This window comes from Pelodiscus sinensis, chromosome 4 (genome assembly GCF_049634645.1).
Source record: "Pelodiscus sinensis isolate JC-2024 chromosome 4, ASM4963464v1, whole genome shotgun sequence".
Taxonomy (NCBI): Eukaryota; Metazoa; Chordata; order Testudines; family Trionychidae; genus Pelodiscus; species Pelodiscus sinensis.
Window position 1 is genome coordinate 78,034,771 of NC_134714.1, and position 23,995 is coordinate 78,058,765.

General features: G+C 43.1%; 1 long non-coding RNA gene across 2 annotated transcripts; it reads right to left on the reverse strand.

Moving 5' to 3' along the window:
* Nucleotides 1-12,336: 12,336 nt before the first annotated feature.
* Nucleotides 12,337-23,430, reverse strand: LOC142828991 (uncharacterized). Of its 2 annotated transcripts, XR_012903202.1 has the most exons (5): nucleotides 23,023-23,430; nucleotides 21,796-21,862; nucleotides 20,598-20,743; nucleotides 18,401-18,513; nucleotides 12,337-12,919 (listed from the first exon to the last, which is right to left on the reverse strand). It is a non-coding gene; the product is annotated as an uncharacterized LOC142828991 (long non-coding RNA). The 2 variants fall into 2 exon arrangements; XR_012903203.1 differs by lacking the exon at nucleotides 18,401-18,513.
* Between the last annotated feature and the right edge of the window lie 565 nt (nucleotides 23,431-23,995).

A 23,995-nucleotide genomic window follows, 5' to 3' on the forward strand; every position in this document is an offset into this window, starting at 1 on the left:
CTCTCAAAGGAGGAATGCAGTGTAGACATACCCTTCGTTAATAGAGTGTTTTGTATGAGCTTAGGTGCTATTATAATAAATACCTTTAAGGATTTGGACCTAATTCTCATTTGAAAAGGGGACTAAGTAAAACACCCCTCTCTCAAAACAAAGTCTCTGACAAAATTTCATTATGATCACTTTTCTGAATAGACCAGAAGCATTACAAGAAAATACTTTGGTTTGGGAGTTCAGATAAGAAATCGAAGTGAACAGGCAAACAAATTAATAAAATGTTAATCATGTGAGGTCTCATGACATTTCTATTTGATTTGCAGAGCTTTAATTACCAAAAAGTTGTCATCCTTAAAGTTTCTTCTCACAGAAAACCTCTGAAAATCTTTCTCCATGTCTAAATTTCTACCAGAACATCAGTTTGCGTACATTAACAAAAAGTTCCACACTAACCTTATCAGCAGGACACCTGGGACAGTTTATTATAACTTTAAAAGGAGATCACCTTTGTGACCCACAAATCCTCACAGTGTTTCTTGATAACAATGTCACTCATGCTCAGGAAGTCTTATCTTCCGTTTTCTTTCCTGAATGCCAAAGATCAGTGAGTTCAGTATAGCCTTTAAAAAAAAAAAAAAAAAAAAAAGCAAGTAACCATTTAGCACATATGTCTTCCCAATTTCCCCAGATACAGCAGGTATGACTAGCAATCAGGTTAATTCTAAAGGCTGTTCCACAACTAGATTTGAAAGTTACTCTGTTGTATATTTCATTTGGGTTCTACCTGCATAAAATTACATGCACATTTGCATTGTGTGTCTACTCCTAATATAATTAATACTCAACTGACAAGCATGCCATTTATCAGTGCAGAAGCTATAAAGAAGGCCAAACACATGGCTGCCTTCCTGTTTGCCAATTCTGCATGCTGCTTTTATATTGTGTGGACAGGACCCCATAAATCACGTATGTAATTGATTTTTCTAATTATCCATACCAGAACACACTACCTCATGAGTTCCTGGCAACATTCTGGACATACACTAGATAAGGAGTTCTTAACCTTTTTACCCTCACACCTCCCCTGAAAGTGAACTTCATGTTCACACACCCCCGGGAGCCATTTTGTGCACTGCCTAGCCCTGACCCCTCATCTGACAGGAAGCTAAGGGGCATGGCTAGGACTATAAGAACTCTGCCAGGGAGCTCAGTTGGGGCCCAACCTCTGAGGGAAACAGAAGCCTGTCCAGAGCTCCTTGCTGATGAGGCTAAGACCTGGCCCGGGCCTCCCACAGGCGCCTTCCCTCAGGCCAGTGAAGGTTTCCCTGCCTGGGCTGCCAAGGTCTGGCTAAGCCAGCCAGCAGGGCTACTTTCTGACCTAGAGGAACCCAAGGTTCTACTGGTGCCTGGCAATTCCTGAGGCCTACCTGAACCCTGTTGAACCAGCTGGACCCCTGTATTAGATACTTTATCACCGGAAGCACTGTAGGATAGCTTCCCAGGGTTCCCCGGGTACCTTGGTGACTGTTTGAAAGTGTGGAAAATAGGCACTGTTGTGGTTATGGTAGATTTTCTGCTGTGTGGACACAAGTTGAACTATGTCACTTGGACCTGATATATGTGGACAAATCTGTAATTTAAACCGTACAATATTTATTTGTACAAAGCATGTGACAGAGCTGACTTTCACTGTCACAGAAGATTTTAAGATGTAGTGAACAATCACAGACTGACCTCAGCAGTTGATTCTACTCTTTCCTTCACTACTAGGGGAAAATATGATCAGTTGCATTTACTAAGGTGACCCAAGAAAAGGTTTGTCAGTAAAATGGGAAAATCTTTGCTACCTACCGAGAAGTTCCTAAGTTCCTGATGCTTTCAGAGAAGGAGATAACGGACACTAGGGATTTATTTTATTCAGTGTACGTAGATGGAGAAAATCCCCCAAAGTCTGATTATCATCACTTGACAAGCAGTTACATTTGAGGAATACTAATTTTACAGTTAAAACCACAGACACTGCATATGAACAACAGTCTGGAACTCAAGTAGCTTAGATTTTCATTCCTGAGAATACATATGTATGCTGGAAATAATAATACAAATTTCTAAACAAAGTAGGCCTGTAAAAATGAAGAAATACTTTTATGATTCTTTAACAAATACACACTTTCAGAGTTAGCTTGAAAAAAACCACGTATTACAGTTTCCACTATACCAGGTGAAGTGTGGTTTGCCTGCTTTGTTTTGACCTAGATAATATTTTTGTTTGATTTCTATGAACATGCCAATACTAGCTATATGGGCAAAAGTCTGATATCAGCATTAGCAATTTAATTCAGTCACTTGCTGATTTATTTCTTTGCGCAACTTGCAGCAGTGATAGGATTTCAGAGCTTCTCCAAAGTGATTAAAATTAGCCATAGTGATTTTGGTGTTTCTAAATAAGATGAAGGTCATTTGCTGACCCATTTACGTGCATCTCAGCCTCAAACTGTGACAACGTCTCAGAATAGTTTAAAGCAAGAACTCAGTAGCTCCTGAAATGTTCATGCAAATTAGGGAATAATCCGATACCTTATTTCTGCAAAAAGAAACAGGTCTTTTTTAGTTTCATGAGTAAGTGAGGAGAACTGATTATTTTCTTTTAATCTTTTTAACTATAGTAGAGTACAAATGATTCCTCTCTTTATTGGTGGTAAAACTTATGAGGAAATCCCTGACAAGGGCTGTTCCCCACTGAAGATTTATGGCAAAATAATGCCTTTCACCCATAGGCTGCGTCTAGACTGGCATGATTTTGCGCAAAATCTTGCCACCTGTCTACACTGGCCATGAGTATTTGCGCAAGAACATTGACTTTGTAATGTACAAAATCAGTGGTTCTTGCGCAAATACTCTGATGCTCCACTCAGGGATAGGCTCTCTTGCACAAGTATTCTTGCGCAAGAAATTAATGTTGTTGTCTACACTGGCCCTCTTGCACAAGAAAGCCCGATGGCTAAAATGGCCATCAGAGCTTTCTTGCACACGAGAGCGTCTACACTGGCACGGATGTTTTTGCGCAAAAGCAAATCTTTTGTGCAAAGGCACATGCCAGTATAGATGCTCTCTTGCGCAAACACTTTTAAGGGAAAAACTTTTCCATTAAAAGGATTTGTGCAAAATCATTCCAGTCTAGATGCAGCCACAGTGTATGAATGGCCCCAAACAACAACCTGGTTTGGACCATGATTCTTCTAACTAGTCTCAGGGGAGTTTTGAATGTCTTTTACCTATCCCACCAAGACTGCATGAACATGACTTTAGATACTTGCATTTTAAATAGTAGTGGTGAGAACTCACTCTGAGAGCACCCTTTGAAAGAAGACGTGTTACATTGCAATCGTTTTTCTACTTGAACACCTTCCCCTACACCTGGTTTTACTACCATTTGCATCTTTTGTGGCCCACTCCTCCAGTCAGAGTCACTCTTCAGATCTGGAATCTTTTAGGGAAAATAGAAAAGACCGAACAGAAACAGCCACATATCATGGCCCTTATACAAGGTTTTCAACCAGGGCCAGCTCTAGGTTTTTTGCTGCCCCAAGAAAAAAATGTTTGGCTGCCCTGCTACTCCCCCCCCTTTTTTGTTGGTTTTTACACGTTTGCACTTAACGATTTTTTTTGTTTTGTTTTGGTGACAGACAAGATTTCCAGCTCACAAAAAGCTCTTTTTCAAGAGTGGGAAATGTACCTTAAATCTCTACTTTATTGTTCTTATAGGCTACTTTTTAATTGTGGTTTGAATGCATGAAAAACTATTAACACAATTAGTTAAGGAAATATAAACTAAGTACCAAAAATAGGAGGGAGAACCTGTGCCACATCAAACTCAAGTAGTTTATGCCTATACTTAATCTTCAAACCAATTACAATCAGCAATCCATTCTGTTAACATACTTGTCAACCAATTATGATAACTATAGCACATAAGACACCTAAACTAAATCAATAAATATTTATATTGTTAAACTAGATTTGTTTTGGAATGCAGTGGCTCCTTATGCAGCTCTAACCCATCTATGTTATCAGATAAACTGAGATCAGTGGGTGTGCATGTGCACATTATTTTTGTGTCCACCTTGTTAGTAGCCATTATATATTCAAGTTTATAAGGTGTTAGAGGGAGTGGAGAGTTGTATGTGCCCAATACAACTATATATGGGGTATGTCTACACTACAAAGTTAATTCAAACTAACAGACGTTAGTTCGAATTAACTTTGATAGATGCTACACTAGCGCTCCGCTAGTTCGAACTTAATTCGAACTAGCAGAGCGCTTAGTTCGAACTAGGTAAACCTAATTCTACGAGGACTAAGCCTAGTTTGAACTTACAAGTTCGAATTAAGGGGTGTGTAGCCCCTTAATTCAAACTAGTGGGAGGCTAGCCCTCCCCAGCTTTCCCTGGTGGCCACTCTGGCCAACACCAGGGAAACTCTATTGCCCCCCTCCCGGCCCCGGACCCCTTAAAGGGGCACGGGCTGGCTACGATGCCCGTGCCAGGTGCAAGCCTGCCAGCACCCAGCTAGCAGACCCTGCAACTGGAACGGCTCGAGCCAGCTACCCGATGTCCCCCAGCCCTCTCCGTCTTTCCAGGACCAGGCTGGCGGCTCCCAGGAGCTTGCCCGGGAACGCAAGAGGCGGGCACCCACCTGGTCTAGTGCAGACATCGTGGACCTTGTCCATGACCTCCACACTAGGCACAGGAAAGTGGCCGTCTAGGGCAGGAGAGCTGCCAGCCTGGCCACCCAGGAGCAGGTGTGCATGAAAATCAAGGGGGTCCACTGAGACCCCCCGACCCTGAGCCCTGAGCTTACAATGGCCATACTGGGTCAAACCAAAGGTCCATCTAGCCCAGTAGCCTGTCTGCCAACAGCAGCCAACACTAGGTACCCTGCAGGGGATGGACCGAAGACAGTGACCAAGCCATTTGTCTTGTGCCATCCATCTCCAGCCTTCCACAAATTTTGGGCAGGGACACCACTCCTACCCCCTCGCTAATACCACTCCATGGACCCAACCTCCATCACTTGCTCTCACTTCTCTTTAAACTCTGTTCTAGTTCTAGCCTTCACAGCCTCCTGCAGCAAGGAGTTCCACAGGTTGACTCTTTGCTTTGTGAAGAACAACTTTCTGTTACTAGTTTGAAGCCTGATACCCATTCCTTTCCTTTGGTGTCCTCTAGTCCTTTTATTATGGGAACTAATGAAGAACTTTTCTTTATGCATCCTCTCCACCCCACTCATGCTTTTATAGACCTCTATCCTATCCCCCCTCAGTCTCCTCTTTTCTAAACTGAAAATCCCAGTCTCTTTAGCCTCTCTTCATATGGGACCCGTTCCAAACCTCTGATCATTGTAGTTGCCCTCCCCTCTCCCACCCTCTCTCTTCCCCTCTCCCACCTCCTATTCCCAGTCTCCCCCAGTTTTGTTCAATAAAGAGAGGTTCTATTTTTGACCACACGTTTTCTTTATTTTGTACATCAGGATGGGGGGCTAGGGAAGGGTAAGTGGAAGAAGGTGAGGGAGGAATGTGGTATGAGCCCCCGATGGGGAGGACTGGGCTGGCTCTGAGGGCTTCTGGGGGTGGAAGCTCTCCTGCAGTCCCCCAATTGACCCCTCTCCCCAGATGGCAGCCTGCGGCAAGTGCAGCCGGTCTGATGTGATGTGCCCAGTGTGGGCACTCCGGGCACTCCAAGCCAGGACTGCTTTGCAAGCGGGGCACCCCTGAGAACTGTCTGTCCGGGGTGGGGGTCGGGACCCTTTAAGCGCAGCCCTCGGCTAGCCTGAGACAGCATCTCCACGCTCCAAGTCCTCATCTGATGCCCTGCCGGCACTGCTTCCGGCCACCCTTAACCCCGGTTCAGGGTCCACTTAATGTGGACATGCTAGTTCGAATTAGCAAAATGCTAATTCAAACTAGTTTTTTAGTCTGGATCCGTTAGTTCGAATTAGCTTAGTTCGAATTAACTAATTCAAACTAAGTTAGTTTGAATTAGCGCTGTAGTTTAGACATACCTTATGGAATGAAGCTTGCCTTAGACATCAAATACAAAAGTTTACCCAGATCAACGAAGTTTCATTCTTTAAAGAAATATCTATGAAAGTGTGTGTGCGTGTGCGCACTTTAAACATGAACAAGAGAAATATACTAGGAACAGACTTCAAAGGGTCCGTGGGGCTGAGGGAGTCAGGAGCTGGGCCTGGAGGGATAGGCCGGGCGCTGGGCCAGCGGGCTGAGTGTTTGTAGGTTTGCCAGGTGTCCTGTATTTTCTGACTTTTTTTTTTACTGGACAGGAAGTGAAAATACTGGACACCTGGAAATCCCTTACCTGGGATTTCCCTACAATGCAGGTGGAGAGGTGGCTGATGGCTTGGAGTGGAGAGGCTCTCGGAGGAGGTAGCAGCCACCAGGGAGGAGTAGGACTCAGGACTAGGAGACAGGGGCAGACAGCAGGCTCCGGGGTCAGTAGCACATAGTACCAGTGCTGCCTGCACAGCTGCGATGTCTCCCGCAGTCCTTTAAATTGGTGGGGCAGGGCAGGCGGGGCTGGGCATTGCCAAGGGCAGGGAGGAGCAGCATGGAGAGGAGACAGGGGGAGGCCAACAGGCTCCAGAAAGCATTGGGCCACAGCCCTTTAAATCGGCAGGGCGGGGCATTGCCGGGGGAAGGGAGGAGCAGGAGAGGAGACAGGGGTGGCCAGCAGGTTCCGGGTGCATTGGTGCTGCCAGCTGGCTGTGCACAGCTGCAGCATTTCCTGGGCCGAGGCCCTTTAAATCGGCAGGGCGGGGATAGGCATTGCCAGGGGCAGCACCGGCTGCTTACCTGAAATGCTGCCCTTGGCAAAGTGCTGCCCAAAGCACCTGCCTGATTTGCTGGTGCCTAGAGCCAGCCCTGTTTTCAACATCCCTCTGAAAGTTTTCAGTTTTGTTTTAATTATAAAGCTTATATTTCCTCCTCTTCTTGGGGAACCATAAAATCTACCCCCACCTTTCCTCTGGGCTTCTAGCTCAAGAATCCAGTAGCTAACAATTGTCCCTTACAATTTCTTGTCACTTCCCTAGACTACTCCAATTTTTTCCTCCTAGCATTGTCTCTCACACACCTACAGATTGTTTTTTCTATTGCTACTCTGCATTTCTGCTCCTTTATATAGTTCCCTCTCAGCCAACAATATAAGTAGCTTCTTCAGATTCTCTAACAGACCCCAGAATCCTCTTGGAGCTTGAGTCAGTCCTATATTTATTGACTCCCCCTCCTTCATGTCAGCAGGACATGATACTAAATTGGTCTTGACCACAGGTGTAACCTGGTAGGCTAATTTGACCCTCAAATCTTGTTAATCTTTCATTAAACAGCATGAGGCATGTAGTACATTTCTCACTAATATTTTACTCAACTTTTTGGTTGTTAGTGAGCCTTATTGAAGTCCTTGCTAAGCTGCCCAGAAGGATTTTTAGATCTTAATTCAGAAATCAGCAGTGTAACAATTTACTGATCTGCATTGTTATATTTTGCCATGGAATTTCCTGTTCTAAATTTAGTTTGAATTGTTTCATCTGACTGACATTATGCCACTCTGTCTACAACCTATTTGATAGCATGCTCAGGATTATTAGATCAGGAGTTCTCCACTGTTCTCTTTAAACTCAGATATCCTAAATAATTGTGTCATGAAAGCATAAACTATGCCCAATGGTAACCCTTGAAATATATCAGTAGTTTCAGATACCTATGAGATGTGACTCTGCATTTGGTTTATTCAAGGCACATAGTAAAACCGGAAGATATAATTGAAGACTGTGGCTATTGTTGTAACTTTACCTGCTTTTTATTTGGATTAAACCTCATGGAAGGTGGTAGTCAAAACCATCATATTTCATTTACAATAGTGGAGACATTTAAACTAATTTTTTAATGAAATAATAGTGGTCTCTATACAAAACTAAGGCATATCCAAGACCCCTCAGGAAGACCTATATGTGCACTACATAACACCACTTGTCATCACTTACAGCCCCCAACTTAAACCCATCCAACACATTATCAATAAACTACAACCTATGCTCGAACAAGATACTAAACTCCGAGAGGCTCTGGGAGAGAGACCCATAGTCTCCTATAGACAACCACCTAACTTCAAGAAGATTCTTACCAACAACCACAGGACATACCACACTAATACCAACCCTGGAACTTTCCCTTGGAAAAAACCCTGTTGCCAGCTTTGTCCACATATTCACTCTACTGATATCATTATTGGACCTAACCAATTGAGTTATAAGATCAAGGACACATATTCCTGCTCATCCAGAAAAATAATTTATGCTATCATGTGCCGACAGTGTCTGTCTGCTATGTACATTGGACAAACATCTCAGACACTTCGCCAAAGAATCAATGCTCACAAAACAGATATTAGACAGGATCACAAAGAAAAAACAGTTTCTTGCCATTTCAACCAGAAAGGGCATTGTCTCAAGGACTTAACTACCTGCATCCTGCTTCAAAGACATTTTAACATTAGACTTGAAAGAGAATCCTCTGAACTGTCATTCATTCTTAAATTTGACACTTTACATCTAGGTCTTAACAAAGACGATAATGATCTTACCCATTACAAAGATAGCTTCCCCAATTATCACCTCTAATATCATTAGCTCACAGACATTTACCTTCCCCTCCAATACCCCTTCTGTTCTGAAATTTGATTTGTCCTTTTCATGTGTTAATTTTTTTGATTGTATCCTTTAGTATATATGGTCATGCCAATTTTCTTCCACTATTTGATCTGAGGAAGTGGGTCTGGCCCACAAAAGCTCATCACCTAATAAACCATCTTGTTAGTCTTTAAAGTGCAACATAGTCCTGTTTTGTATATATGCAAGGGTTTTGCTAGGTATTGATTGAATAGATGCCTATCTGTGCAAGAGAGATAAAATCAGAAAAGGAAGGTCTACACAGCTAAAATGTTTGTGGCTCTCTGAGAAGCCTTGAGATAAAAATTTTGTGGCTGGGGCCTTGAGCCTCTGACTGGGCGGGGCTGATTAATCACTGGTTAAGCTATGCTGCTGCATAACTTAGAAGGCACACTGGTAACTCAGGGTATGTCTACACTACCCTCCTAGTTCGCACTAGGAGGGTAATGTAGGCATACCGCACTTGCAAATGAAGCCCGGGATTTGAATTTCCCGGGCTTCATTTGCATAAGCGGGGAGCCGCCATTTTTAAATCCCCGCTTGTTCGAACCCCGTGCAGCGCGGCTACACGGGGTTCGAACTAGGTAGTTCGGACTAGGATTCCTATTCCGAACTACCGGTACACCTCGTTTCACACCTAGTTCGAACCCCGTGTAGCCGCGCTGCACGGGGTTCGAACAAGCGGGGATTTAAAAATGGCGGCTCCCCGCTTATGCAAATGAAGCCCGGGAAATTCAAATCCCGGGCTTCATTTGCAAGTGCAGTATGTCTACATTACCCTTCTAGTGCGAACTAGGAGGGTAGTGTAGACATACCCTCAGAGGCTTGGGGATATGAGCAAAAGCATTATCCCATGTTTGGGTTTTCCTCTGTTCAGGAAATGGGCTTGTATTACAGTCTTTGGAAACAAACAAAACTGCATCAAAGGTACAGCTATGGCCTGTTGTATTAATTTAGATGGAATGAAGAGTTCAGAGAGTTAAAGGTGTTAACATGACTCAGTTACTATCCAACATGAAACAGTGTTGATCAGGAATTGGGAGGTGGAATACAGAGATCTCAGTCTGCTTATAACCGAAGGAAGGAAAGAGTCAAGCATTTGAAACGTAAAGTATAACTTCTACTTTTAACATATGCCTTGTTCCTTATCATTTTAGCTATAGAGAATTTTTAGCAGGAATAAAAACACCCCCTCTCTGACAATTTCAGTACAGCAGTTCTTCTGCTCCTCTAGGCTTTTTCTTTGGCACCCAAGAATTATCATGTTGACCACATAATACTGTAGTTCCAAAATCTTAATGTGAATTGGTTTTAATCACAGATGGCAGGACTGCCAGTGAAAGGCCACTAATGATTACAAAAACAATCTTACTAACTATACACAAAGTTTTTGCTGAACAAGGCTGAAAAGGTTGGAAAGTCTTGTAAAATTCACTGGGCTATCTTACTTTCAGGGACAAGAAAAAGTGCCTGCATCTGCTTAATCTCATGGGATAGGCTTTTAAATTCCTAATTAATACCCATGGGAAGTTTACCAATAACTTCAGTAGGAGCAGAGTTAGACCAATGCTGAGTGCTTTAGATACTGTAATGATCTCAGGCCAGCTGACTGGGAGGGCAAAGCATGCAATTGTCCTAGAATCCAGCAAGGCCAAAGGACCCTTTAAATTGCTACCAGAGTACCACATAGCATGCTCTGGGTGGCTAAGGGCTGGGGGAGAGGCATGGCATGCTCAGGCGGGTGGGTGTGCTGGGGGCTGGATGTCCTGGCCTTGCCCCTTCGGGGAATACTGAGCCACCCCCATCTTGCCCAAAGGTCCAGCATGGCTGTTGGCTCCCTGATTTGATCTTCACTGTCAGAATCCATATTCTATCTTGGTTACACTGTTTGTTACACATTTATGCATGGTATTGATATAACAGATACTTAGTGGGTACCCATAGACTGGCCCTAAGTAGGTGTATGTATAGAAATACAAGCAAACTTGATAAAATAATCAATTAGCAATTACATGGCAAACACTTGGGGTAAAGTTTCTTTAAATATGACAAACTGAGGGTGGTTAGGCTAATTATATGGGACACTTCCACTGGAAATTCAACTGCTGCAGGAAACAGTGCTAATACTTCATAGGTGGCACAAATAAGTCAATTGCCCAATTTGGTACATGGGAAGATATTTTTCACTTTCTTTCCTAAGAAGCTGTATGATATTTGTGCACACTATCACACATGCTCCATATCACCCACAGTTTGAGAGAGTGAATTTGCCCTGTTTATAAAAGGCTTTTGGATCCTTCAACTTGAAAAGAACCATTATACAGTTGTGATTTTGTTATTTCCTGTGTTTGGGGAGCCCTCATCATAAACTAAAACTGCACTACCATTTTTATCAGTATCCTCAAGTGGGGAAAGCAGTAGCAATCCCTACCTGGCAGCAGCAGCTGGAGGATGCTGCAAAGAGATGAAATCTACACCTCACTGAGCTGGTTGTCACTGAATCTGATTCAATGTATTTCTGAGGCTCCTGCTGTCAGCTTCCTTTTCTACCTTATAGCAATAGCCCTGAAAAGACTTAGGGCCTGACAGCACTACAGATGTATGTTGATTTAAGTTATGTGGGCAAATAGCTGCTGCAGTTATTCCATTGCTTGTGTGTGTGCACGTACTTGGCTCTTTGTATCGGCAACATGCCTCCTCACCCAGATCACGTGCACTAATGCAGAGGTCGGAGCACTGCAGTAGGTATTCCATTGTGCATTTTGCCACCACGTAGTCATGAGCCTTGCAAGCGTATGAAGCATGATCCTGCAATATTTGCAGAGCTGCAATATGATTCCCTGGTGGTTAGTTTGCTGTCATAGACGGAAACAATTCAAGATCATTTTAATGTAGGTGTGGTGCTTTAATGCGTTGCACCTGGCCTTGCTTTTTTGCAGCTTGGTATGAATCTTCTACAGCCAACTACATAAGTAGCTTCTTCAGATTCTCTAACAGACCCCAGAATCCTCTTGGAGTTTGGACCTGAGCAGTCCTGAACCAGGGAATTTACTGGGATGGGGGAAATTAACACAGCTGGGGGGCTCCGCTTCCCCCTCTGGCCACCAGAGGGTGGACTCAGCTTTTCCCTGATGGTTGGGGACTCTGCTTTCCCACTCAGGGCTCCACTCTCCCTCTGGGGCTCGAGTCTCCCCACAGCAGCTAGAGGTTCCACTTTTCCCCTGGTGTCTGTCACCCAGGGCTCCACTCTTCCTTCAGTGGCTGGGGTCTCCTCTTTCCCTGGTGACCCTATTCTCCCACAGGATCATAGTCTAGCAATACTCCCAGTCCCAGCCCACTGCTTTGTCCCCAAGAGTTTGCCTATGGAGTTGCCAATGATGAACAAGAGGTGTTGCCAGACGGGAAGTCAAGATTATGGAGGTTCAACCTGTAGTGATGGCTGTGCATATAGGGAATATGTAACATTACTGATACTCCTATTTACAGTGTTTGGGGATGATGTGATGGAGTGTTTGACATGTTGCAGGAACAGAAAATTGGTCACCGTCAGACTTGCTCTGCACCAGTTGGCATATGCTGTGAACTAATGTAGATGTAGTGTTCCAAAAATGGATTTTTATTCTGTAACACAAACCAGACAATTAAAAAATAAAACTTAATAAATCAAGCAAATGGAACTTACAAAGGGTAAAGAACAGTCATTTCCATTTCAGGTATATATACACCAACTGTGGCTTTGTCACAGGACAGTGTATGTGAAGCAATGATTGTCTTTAGTGTCTGCCCAGGTGAAGTGGTAACGGCTGACTGCTGATGCCCCATGGATTATTAAGGGGAGGAACAGCAAGGTCTGTATGTTGAGTTCTCTGTGGGCTACAGATAAAGGCAAGCATGGGATTATTGAACCTGTAGGTCCATCAGAATTCATAGCATTTGTTCACTGTCTGAGATGTGCAAACATCTTCTGGTGTGCATCCCTCTCCTTTTCCTGTGCCTTTCTCCTCCCCAGTCTATCCTTGTCCATGTTGTCTGCCAGGGTGATATTCCAAGCCTTGTTCTTATTCTCTGATGCAGCATGGACTTGCAGGATCTCCTGCAATGTGTCATCCTGAGTTTTCTTCTCTCTCCTCTTTAAATTCTCTGGGTGTGGCAGGGAAGGCCTTGAAGGCTTCAATGGCAGAAACTGCAGATACAACACAGAGAAATCAGTATCCGAGTATTCACAATGGAAACTGGAATTTAAGAAGCTGAAATCATGCTCCTGGTGCCCCAAAGTTGTAAGCACTGCATTCTTGTGACTTGATCAATCCCAGGCAGAAGCAACACCAGGCATAGTAAGTGTGGCCTCTAAGATCGAAGAAAAGAGGAGTGAATAGCTTGATTGCATGATTCTAGTTCTGTGGGGCAATGGAGCTGGATGCCAGAACTGTTTAATCAATTTCCATGTTTCTATAACTGGATTGGGATGTGCCTACACAGCTCTTGCTCACAGCTGCAGGAGTTCCACTGCCTCCTGTGCACTCCAGGCAGGAGCATGTCTGCAGCAAGTAGCCAGCATGGTCATCTGGGTGGTTACAGTCTAGGCTGCTTGGTGTGCTCACCAAGCTAGACAAACAGAAAAAGGAATTTCAAAGAATTGATGGGGGCTTAAAAGGGAGGGGCGGCTTCTCTTCTACCTGACCCCTGGGCAGCAGACTTCACAATGGTGGTCAGTGTGGTGCATTGTGGGATGGTTCTTGAAGAACAGTAACAGTCAATTTAAGGAATATAATATTCACTGTGTTGCACTAAATGAGCCATTGATCATGTCACGCTGCTCAGGGAGATTGTAACTCAGTATAGCAGGGTACTTACTTTGGCAAATTTAGGTGAAGACAAATTCTACCATGTAATTTAGACCAAGTCTTACACACACTTTTAACTTCAGGCATGTGAGTAGTCCCATTTAATTCAAATGGGGATATTCACATGTTTCAAGTGAATGTGTAAGTCTTTGCATGTTCCTAGCCTACAAAAAAAGTATAAATATAACTGCTTAGTCAGACAGGCAGATAAAATTCGGAAGGGGAGGTTATGATGTACAGCAACAAGTTCAATTTAAATATTAACTTTCCTCTCCTCCTGATGCCCTCTTTGCAATTTCACACAGCAGAAAGGAGACAGAAGCTACCTTTGGCCATAAGTAAAGTCACACATGGCACTGAGAGATGAGATTTTTCTCTCTGCAAAAACTGTCAAAACTGCAGCTTTCACTTTACTTGTGACGATCTTCAAATATTTGAAAAGCTTTGACCCTAATCAGCAGTTTGATATTTGTTTAGTAGAGCCTTATTCTATTTCAATGAATCACCTGGATAATTTTGTGTCAGAAAATACAAAGTTCTAATTTAAACTAGAAAATTAATTATAGTGTGTGGGGGGAGGGGCAGATTTGAGCACTCCTCTTTCTTATTACTTGTCTACTTTTTAGTCACAGGGGCAGTGACATCAAACTTGAACACCTTGGGCAAAGATGCAAAGCTGTGAAAGCAGCATCTGTTCTCTGGCAAAGTCTACAGGCTATTGAGCTCAAGTCGCATCTATATCTATCACGTTGCTAAACTATTGACCCTTCCAGATACTCTTCTCTTACTTATCTGTGCTTCAAAGGAGTTTGTACTTCTTCAGCTTGGTGGAGATTAAGCTCCTGTGCAAAATCGTTAATGTAAATACTTTTTCATTTAAAAACAAAAGTCCTGTTCCCTAATAATCACATTCATTTTTGCATGAATAAATATTGCGCATATTGAATTCTAAATTTACTTCTATATAATCTATATTTCTATAGTGACTTTCATCCAAAAATCTTGAATTTTTACAAAAACAACTGCAAAAACTTAGGGTATGTCTACACTACAAAGTTAATTCGAACTAACAGACGTTAGTTCAAATTAACTTTAATAGGCGCTACACATACAAACTGCTAGTTCAAACTTAATTCGAACTAGCAGAGCGCTCAGTTTGAGCTAGGTAAACCTCATTCTACGAGGACTAATGCCTAGTTCGAATTAAGGGCTGTGTGGCCACTTAATTCGAACTAGTGGGAGGCTAGCCCTCCCCAGCTTTCCCTGGTGGCCACTCTGGGCACCACCAGAGAAACTCTTCTGCCCCCCTCCTGGCCCGGGGGCCCTTAAAGGGGATCGGTCTGGCTACGGTACCCGTGCCAGGTGCAAGCCTGCCAGCACCCAGCCAGCAGACCCTGCACCTGGCACAGCACGAGCCAGCCACCCACTGCTACCCAGCCCTCCCCCTCTTCCCGGGACCAGGCTGGTGGCTCCCAGGAGCCTGCCCGGGGCCACAAGAAGCAGGCGCCCGCCTGGTCTAGTGCAGAGATCGTGGACCTCATCCACGACGTCCGCACTAGGCACAGGAAAGTGGCCATCTAGGGCAGGATAGCTGCCAGCCTGGCCACCCAGGAGCAGGTTTGCATGAAAATCAGGGTGGTTCAGTGAGACTCCCAACCCTGAGCTCTGAGCTTAGAACATAAGAATAGCCGTACTGGGTCAGACCAAAGGTCCATCTAGCCCAGTAGCCTGTCTGCCGACAGCGGCCAGCACTAAGTACCCTGGAGGGGATGGCCAAGCCATTTGTCTCGTGCCATCCATCTCCAGCCATCCATCTCCAGCCTTCCACAAACAGAGGCCAGGGACCCCATTTCTATCCCCTGGCTAAAACCACTCCATGGACTCAACCTCCATGAATTTATGGAACTTCTCTTTAAACTCTGTTATAGTTCTAGCCTTCACAGCCTCCTGCGGCAAGCAGTTCCACAGGTTGACTGTTTGCTTTGTGAAGAACTTCATTAGTTTGAAGCCTGCTACCCATTCATTTCATCTGGAGTCCTCTAGTCCTTCTATTATGGGAACTAATGAAGAACTTTTCTTTATGCACCCTCTTCACAGCACTCATGCTTTTATAGACCTCTATCATATCCCCCCTCAGTCTGCTCTTTTCTAAGCTGAAAAGTCCCAGTCTCTTTAGCCTCTCTTCATATGGGATCTGTTCCAACCCCCTGATCATTTTAGTTGCCCTTTTCTGAACCTTTTCCAAGACCAAAATATCTTTTCTGGGGTGAGGAGATCACATCTGTACACAGTACTGAAGATATGGTGTACCATAGTTTGATACTTCCCCTTCTCCTTCTTCCCCCTTCCAGCTCCCTCCTCCCAGGTTTCCTCCTCCCCTCTCCCACCCTCTCTCTTCCCCTCTCCCACCTCCTTTTCCCAGTCTTCCTGAGTTTTGTTCAATAAAGAGAGTTTCTATTTTTGAACACGTGTCCTTTAGTTTGTACATCAGGAAGGGGGGCTAGGGAGGGGTAAGTGGAAGGAAGTGAGGAAGGAATGGGGTACAAGCCCCTGATGGAGAGGACTGGGGTGGCTCTGTGGGCTCCTCAGGGTGGAAGCTCTCCTGCAGCCCCACAATTGCCCCCCCAGATGGCAGCCTGCGGCAAGTGCAGCTGGGCTAATGGCCGGGTGCTGTGATGTGCCAAGTGTGGGCATTCAGGGCACTCCAAGCCAGGACTGCTTTGCTGTCCCTCATCAAGTTAGACAAGCGAGCGGGGAACCCCTGAGAACTGTCTGTCCAGGGTGGGGGGCGGGTCCCTTTAAGCACAGCCCTCGGCTAGCCTGAGACAGCAGCTCCATGCTCTAAGTCCTAATCTGATGCCCTGCCGGCACTGCTTCCGGCCATCCTTAACCTCGGTTCAGGGTCCACTCAATGTGGACATGCTAGTTCGAATTAGCAAAATGCTAATTCGAACTAATTTTTAGGTCTAGATGCACTAGTTCGAATTAGCTTAGTTCAAATTAACTAATTCGAATTAAGTTAGTTTGAATTAGTGCTGTAGAGTAGACATACCCTTAGACAGGTAATTTATCATACACAATATATAGGGGAGTGATACATGCCGCCAAATCTAATCTTTCCCCCTTGCTCAAGGGCATTCAGTTCTTGGTTTACAGTTAGATCTAGGTTTTCCAGTTAGTGGCAATCTCTAATTATAGATGGGTAAACTAAGGCACAGAAAATTTGGTCTTGAGCAAATTACTTATTCATTGTTTCAGCAACAAAAGCAATAAATAACTGGATTTTATCCCAGTTATTACTAATATATTCACCTCACTAGAACATAATGCTGCAACGTTCCTAATTCAGGTTGTTCCACAGATGGTGAGGGAATCTTTCCTTGTGAATTGGATTATGATAACTTGAGCCAGAGACCAATCTGGCCCTATGAAGAATAGGGAAAACAAAAGTGGTATTAAACTACTTTGTCCCTTGCCATAATCTCTTGGATCCTGTGTCAAGCACAGCTCAATTGAAACAATGGAGTAGGAATTTATCTTTTAAAAGCCTCACTTTTATCCTTAATGACTACCTAGAACATTTTTCTTACTGACCCGAATTTTTCCCTCCAATGTATGTACCTGGCTCCCATTGATTCCAGTGGGTACCCCATGTTCACCCCAGTGGCAACACTTAGTTTATGGTATATTAAGGATGTTATCCTGCATTGTTTAGCATCATATTTGAGAGACAGAGACTGGTGAAGTTAAGTGACCTGAGCACAGGATTCAGAGATTCAGTTCTAATCTAGATCTAGATGATGCTTGGTCCTGCCGTGAGGGCAGGGGAGTGAACTTGATGACTTCTCAAAGTCCCTTCCAGTTCTAGTGTTCTATGATTCTAATCTCAGCTGCTCCTTCCTTTGAATTCTACTGCTTACAAATGCCAGGAGACTAATAGGGTACAGTTAGACTACACGTTTTTGTAGAAAAAAAGGTACTCAAAATGCGCTCCGCATTTTAAGTATCTTTTTCTGATTCTTTTGTCAGAAGAGGCTTTTCTGACATTTGGCCCGTCTTGACTGGGTCAAATGATGGGGGGAAAAACCCTCTTTCAGAAGCCCCCTTCTTCCTCGTAGAATGGAAAAATACAGAGGCTTCCGAAAGAGCATGTTTGCTCAGCCACAAAAAAAGCGGAAGAGCAAACATATCCTGACTCCGCCCTCACCTCCCACAGTCTAATCATACCCATAGTGACCATAAGAAGTCAGTACCCTGACTTTACAACTCTTCTGCGGGATACATCCAGGAATGCAGTGTCCCCTACCGTAGTGCATTGGACTCAAATACTGCCATCTTCGGAAGAGTGCCACCTACTGAGTCACCTCTACTGTCTCCTGCAGCACCTATATAGTTCATAACCTGAACAAACTCATTTCCCTGGGCTTCAAAGCCTTACTCTGGAGCATTATTGGTTTAGGGAATTAAGTAATGTTAGACATGTACTTTATATATTTTTTCTGTCTCTTGTCTACATTTGATGCCTCCAGCTACACCTTTATTCTATACTTAGTATTGTTTTCAAATAATGCTAATGAATAATATAAAATATATATTTTACAGTATCAGCAAGACTGTTCAAATAAGAATGCCACACCCATTAAAGGGTGCACAAAAAAAACCCCCTCAAACTTCTGAGGTACATCATATCTGCTGCATTGCTGACTTTATAAGGTGCAATCTAACATTTTTCAAATCTTATTTAATTTGATATTAAATCCTGACATCTTGTATTTATATTTAAACCAGCGAAAACACAAGTCACAGGCAACGTTCCCCACCAAAGTGCCTTTCGCTTGAACTTGAAGGGAGCATCATTAAAGCAGCAATGGTCATTTAACCTTCATAGTTCACTTAGTTCTTTTGGCCTTTGCATCTTCTCCTCTGCAACTATCTATGAAGAGATAAATTAGTGACATGTTAGTAGTAGCGGTTTATGGTACAAACTTCTATCCAAACTGAGATCATCCATTTGTTTCACCTAGACATTGAGTATGTATCAGACGGTAACAATAGCCAACCTATAGTAAACTGGCCCTGTATTGCAGTCAGGAAAACACCATTGTGGATTACAAGGATCGGAAATAGTCCTGAAGCCACAGTGAAGGGATTATCCCTAGCAGAATAAGAAGTTGGGGAGGCTATACACTGCTCCCCCTCAGCAGTCTTTCCCGGGTGTTTAGAACTATACCGATATTACTTGGAAACAAAAGTATGGAAGGCTCCATATGAATTGCCCGAGGAATACATTTTCTTGTCCCTTAATTTCAACAGAATATTAATAGTTGAGGGTAGCCTAATAGGAACAGTGGAATGATGCTAGCAGATCCAATGGGGTTAATATAGAATTGCCTAATAAATGGGTAGCTACAAAGTTAATGGTGAATCTGTTTCATACTCTATTTTACTGAAAGAAGAATCCAGAAAAACCTCCACAAATAGTCATTCTTACTCAAGTCCCACATCTAATTTTACATGTATTTTGAGCATTCCATGACAGCTAAGAAGTGCTAGTTACTATGCATGATGGCTGCAGCCCCCTGGCAAGAGATGAAGGTGTTGACAAACTCCTCCTCTAAAATAGAGGAGATTAACAGCAAATACTTCATACACTCCTCCTTCTCACCAAGAAATGAGGGGCGAAGTGCTGGGGGAGGGGGAAGGGGTTGTGACTTATGTCATATTTAGAACAGCGGGATTTCATTTTCAGTTAAATGTCAATTCAGTTACTGTGCAGGCAACTGTTAGCTCTTCTCTACTCAAAAATAGCCCATGTCTCTTCCACTAGGCTGTGTGTCAGAACCACAAAAATGTGGAAAGACCCACTGCAGCAGAATCACATCAATGCCTCTAGCCCATTCTGGGACCAAAAACAAGTGGCAGAGAAACTTTTCAAAGGGAGAATGATGATGGTGACTTTTGCACCATTGTATAATCAAATGGTACATATGGCCTGAGTGGTGGTTTTCTGAGTTACCAGTTCAGTCAAACCACAGGGAGCTGCAATTGTTGACAGTGGATGAGAGTCTCTTTTCGCATACAACAGCTTGAAGCTAGTGTCACTCCATTGGCTTTAGTAAGTATGCCAGAAGCAGGCCCCATGTGAGTCTATTTAGTTCAGAGCAATATGAAAATTCTACTGGTTTACATGTGAGTGGAGTACGTGTAATTAGACTTATCCAAAAGGTCAGTGGTAGTTTATGAGAATCGTAAAGACAACACACTGCGTGCTGGGAAACCTCATGCTGAAACTTTCTATGCTGTGGTTACATTAACAAGACTCCACTGTTTCTCTTCCCCTTCCCCACCTCTCCTTGTTATATTTCTCTATTTAACTATAATTTTTATTATGATTAATAAAGTCTGTTATCTAAACAACTGTGCCTTGCACCTGTGACTAGTGCCTTGTACATTGTGTGTTACTGGAGTACATATAATAAACACTTATTATTTCATACTGTTCATATTATTTCATTTAAAGAAGCTTTGGACATAAGGTCTATATCCCCAAAAACATATAGTTTAAAACTGACATGACTCAGCTTATGTGTGCAGAACTCAAATGTTAATTCGTGCCCCCCCCACACACACACTGTGACTTGCCGTGAGCAAAGGGCTGCTCCAGCCCTACTGGGCCCTAGACCAGGATGCAGCTGTCCTTGACTGGGATCCCACTTAGTTGGTTAACCAATTAAACATTAGGTTAACCGAACATCCAGTTAAATGATTAAACAGGATTTTACATTCCTAGTTGAAGTAATGATGATGGTATGTGCATAAAATATTGGTAAATATTGCTGACTGAGTCCAGAATATTCAGTAGCTTATATGTTATCTCTCTTAGTTTTCTCCCATTCAAAAATGAAGTAATCTTTGCTGCCTACTCATTTATCCCATTTGCCTAGTTTGTGGAAGAACTACAGGTAAGAAAAACCATTTGACTGAGCTGATATACCGAGAACCAAAAGAAAACTGAACCTTATGAGTAAGATGGTGATGGATGGGTTGGCAGCAGCAGACTTCTTGGCGGTGGGATGATGCAGAGACATATGTTGCAAAAGGAAGAGAGATTTCTGCCATCTTTGCTGTCCTCAAAATCATGCCAAATAGATTTCCTGGCAAGACTAACGTAAAAGGAAACATATCTGTTATACTAGGAGCCTCCTTACGTGTGGGGGATGGGAAGACAGGGGTGGGGGGCAAATAGAGTAAATATTAAAGACTCTTTAATCTTAATAAAGGTAGAAGACTTTCTAAAATGAAGGAATGAAATTACAGCTCTTGGAAAATCTTTTGGCTGCTAATTCCATCTGAGACCAGAGTGCGCGCCAAATTCTGGATGATTGTGAAGCTTTTCTAAAGCCTGAGATTTCATTAAATTCTGGCAAAGTTAATAATCATTAGCATGTTCATTAATTTGGTGCAATAGATGGTTCAAGGAACTAATTAGGAGAAAACAGTAACACAGTGCACTGTTTTTATCCAATGATCTCAAAGAACTTTACAAACTTGGAGTAACTGAGCATTATAATAATTTTAGGAGACTGGGAAGCATTATTACAGCTGTGGAAAATGTGGGTTTCCCAAAATCTCAAACCAAATGTACCCAAAATCTCAAACTTAATGGAAAAAACCTTTCCTATTCAATCTAGTTTCTGGTCAATACAATGCAGACCCACCATTTTCAGTGACAATCCATACATCATACTACTAGATCAAGTCCCCTCTAGTTTCAAACCTCATGTCCACTTTGGTTTCATTTTGGACTTGGCAACATAACCACAAATCAGGTTGGTTGTGCATAGTTTGAAATTTGTTTTTTGCAGTCCTATCACAAATCATTACAAATAAGTAAATGGAAACCTATCAAAATCACATCAGTTGCCAAGACCAGAGTGAGTGATAGAACTGAGGGTGGGGCAGTCTTGTGCTCAAACTAGTAGTTTTCTTTTCCAACTTTACAAGTCTGTCTTCTAGGCCATTTACTGAAATTCCTCCCAAAGCAGAAGTTACTCTAAGTTCTATTTATCTATCTAAATCCCTACTAGATGTGGTGGCCCTCAATACTATTATCATCTGACAGTTGTTTAATGAATAACTTTTCCTGATGAACAGTGGCAATAGGGAGTATCAGTACCAGCAAGGGAGAGGAGGCCTGAGCCAGGAAATGACTCACCCATTCCTTGAGATAACTCAGACACACACAGGTGTGTGGATTAATTTGCTTCTGAGACTGTCACATACTAATTTAAAAAAAAGACACATACTTTAAACAGAGAGGTATGATAAAGTAAAGCAATGTCTTTCAAAGAGTCAAGAGGATTCAAACAGTTGTGTTAAGTATGGTGCCATCTTTAAGATGTATCCTTCTGCTCTCTCTCGCTCTCTCTTAGCACATTTCCCTCCTAGACCCGTTTTGATATAATGTATTATTAATATTAGTGTAGGTACAAGACAGCCTGATGAGGCTTTCAGAGAAGTCTTGGGAGAAGGGAGCACTTAAGAGTTTTCACAGTGACAGAATACCCTAGGGCCTGTATATTTATGCCAGGAAAATAAAGGCCTGCTATTGAAATCGGTATGGTTGAACCACATTTATCTGTTCATTAAAAGGGAAAAAAAGATTCCACCTCTCTCACACATACACTCCCCTCCCATGCCTGAGTGTAAGAAAATATCAAAATCTGTGAGAAATTTAGCCATCTGGGAATCTGAATGACATAAACAGAGGTGTTTTTTCTTTTCTCTTCTGCAAAGTGGTTTTATAAATAAGTATTTTTGGAAAGGGGGAAAAACATTTTCAGTGTCCCTCTGTGGACATGCTCTGTGACTTGTTTGCTAGTCAATGTGCAGTGTTTGTTGCAGAATACTTCACATGATGTTAAGGTTCAGATATAGTGACTGTGTGAAGGAGGAAAAGAGAGAAGTAAGCTTTTAGAACTTTTGAATCAATGAAAAGCACACTCTGGGCCCTTGAAGAGAAAGAAATCCAGATCAGCAATGTTAGAAGCAATGAGGATCTTAAAACCTGGAGCAATGCCAAAGCCAGCTGTGGTGAGGAGGAAGGAGTTGAGCAAGTTTATGTGCCTAGCATCAGCTGTATGACTTGGTGTTGTTGCCCTAGGGACGTGGACAAGCAATTTAGAATAAAGGTGGCCAATGATGTGGATATAAAAACAGGGAGAAGGAGTCCCTACGCAGAAGACAGATCTGATCTGAGAGCCGTATCTAATCACCGGTGGATCACTAGCCACAAATCAGGCATACACAATTTTAGGGCCAAACCATGTATTGAGTAGAATAGTGGAACAGATATACAGTTAACAGCAAGTTTCAACAAACCAACCCTCCCTAACCCGAAGAAAGGAGATAGAACAGTTCCCTAGATACATAAGGTATATACAAAGCCTCAGACGATTGATGCCTGCGACCTTCAACCCTCGGGCTATTTGTAAGCCTCTGGGGAGGACAAGCAGGGAGATCCCATGGTAGTGAGTCCTCTGTGAAGAGACGACCCCGATATGGATCCTTGATCTGGAAAGGAATCCCCTCTGGACACAGTCTGATCCGTCCTTCGACAACACCGTCTGATCCAGTAGGCGGGTAATCCAATGAAGATGATAGGAAAAGAGAGTCCCGGTTCCAGTGACCAATGCAAACAGGAAAACCTTGTGAGTATTTACCACACAAGGGTAGCACAGTTCAAAAGTCCAGGCCTCTGATTACATAGATGGTATCCAAGCTTCAGGCAAACAATACAGAGGAGCAACAAATGAGTAGATCCAAGGCTGGGCAATATCCAAGGACCCAAGCCCTTGATAGCTCAGGGCTTTTATTGGCCCAGAGGCAGGAAAAGTATGCTAATGAACCTAGGTGTTGAGTGCAGCTTCCTAGGGGCTGTGGGCAGCGGTTTTGGTGCTGAGTGCACCTCTTTTGGTGCTGAGTGCACCAGATATTAACGGGTGCACAGCCTGTTTGAGAGGGATGCACAAGGTAGTACCGTGTGCAAATTAACAGTTTGAGCGGGAAAACCTCCATCATGTAGAGAAAAAGGAACTGTCTCTTTCAAAATGGAACCCACTGAACCAAACTATAATATAGCCCCCCTTTTCTAGGGTAACAGTGTAAAATAAGCTGGAAAAATGCAAAAAGGAGGGACCTGTGCTGGAGGAGACAGAGACAAGCAGGGAAATATAAATTAAGAACTACTCAGCAGGAGTATAGCCTATGCATCAAAAGAGATTACTGTATATCACATACAAAATGGGCTAGATTATCAGATGGTGTAAATCAGCAAAGCTGCAAGTTCTGCTTTAAGCCAAAGGAAACTGACAATTTTCACCAGCTGAGAATCGGCTAAATATAGACACACAGAT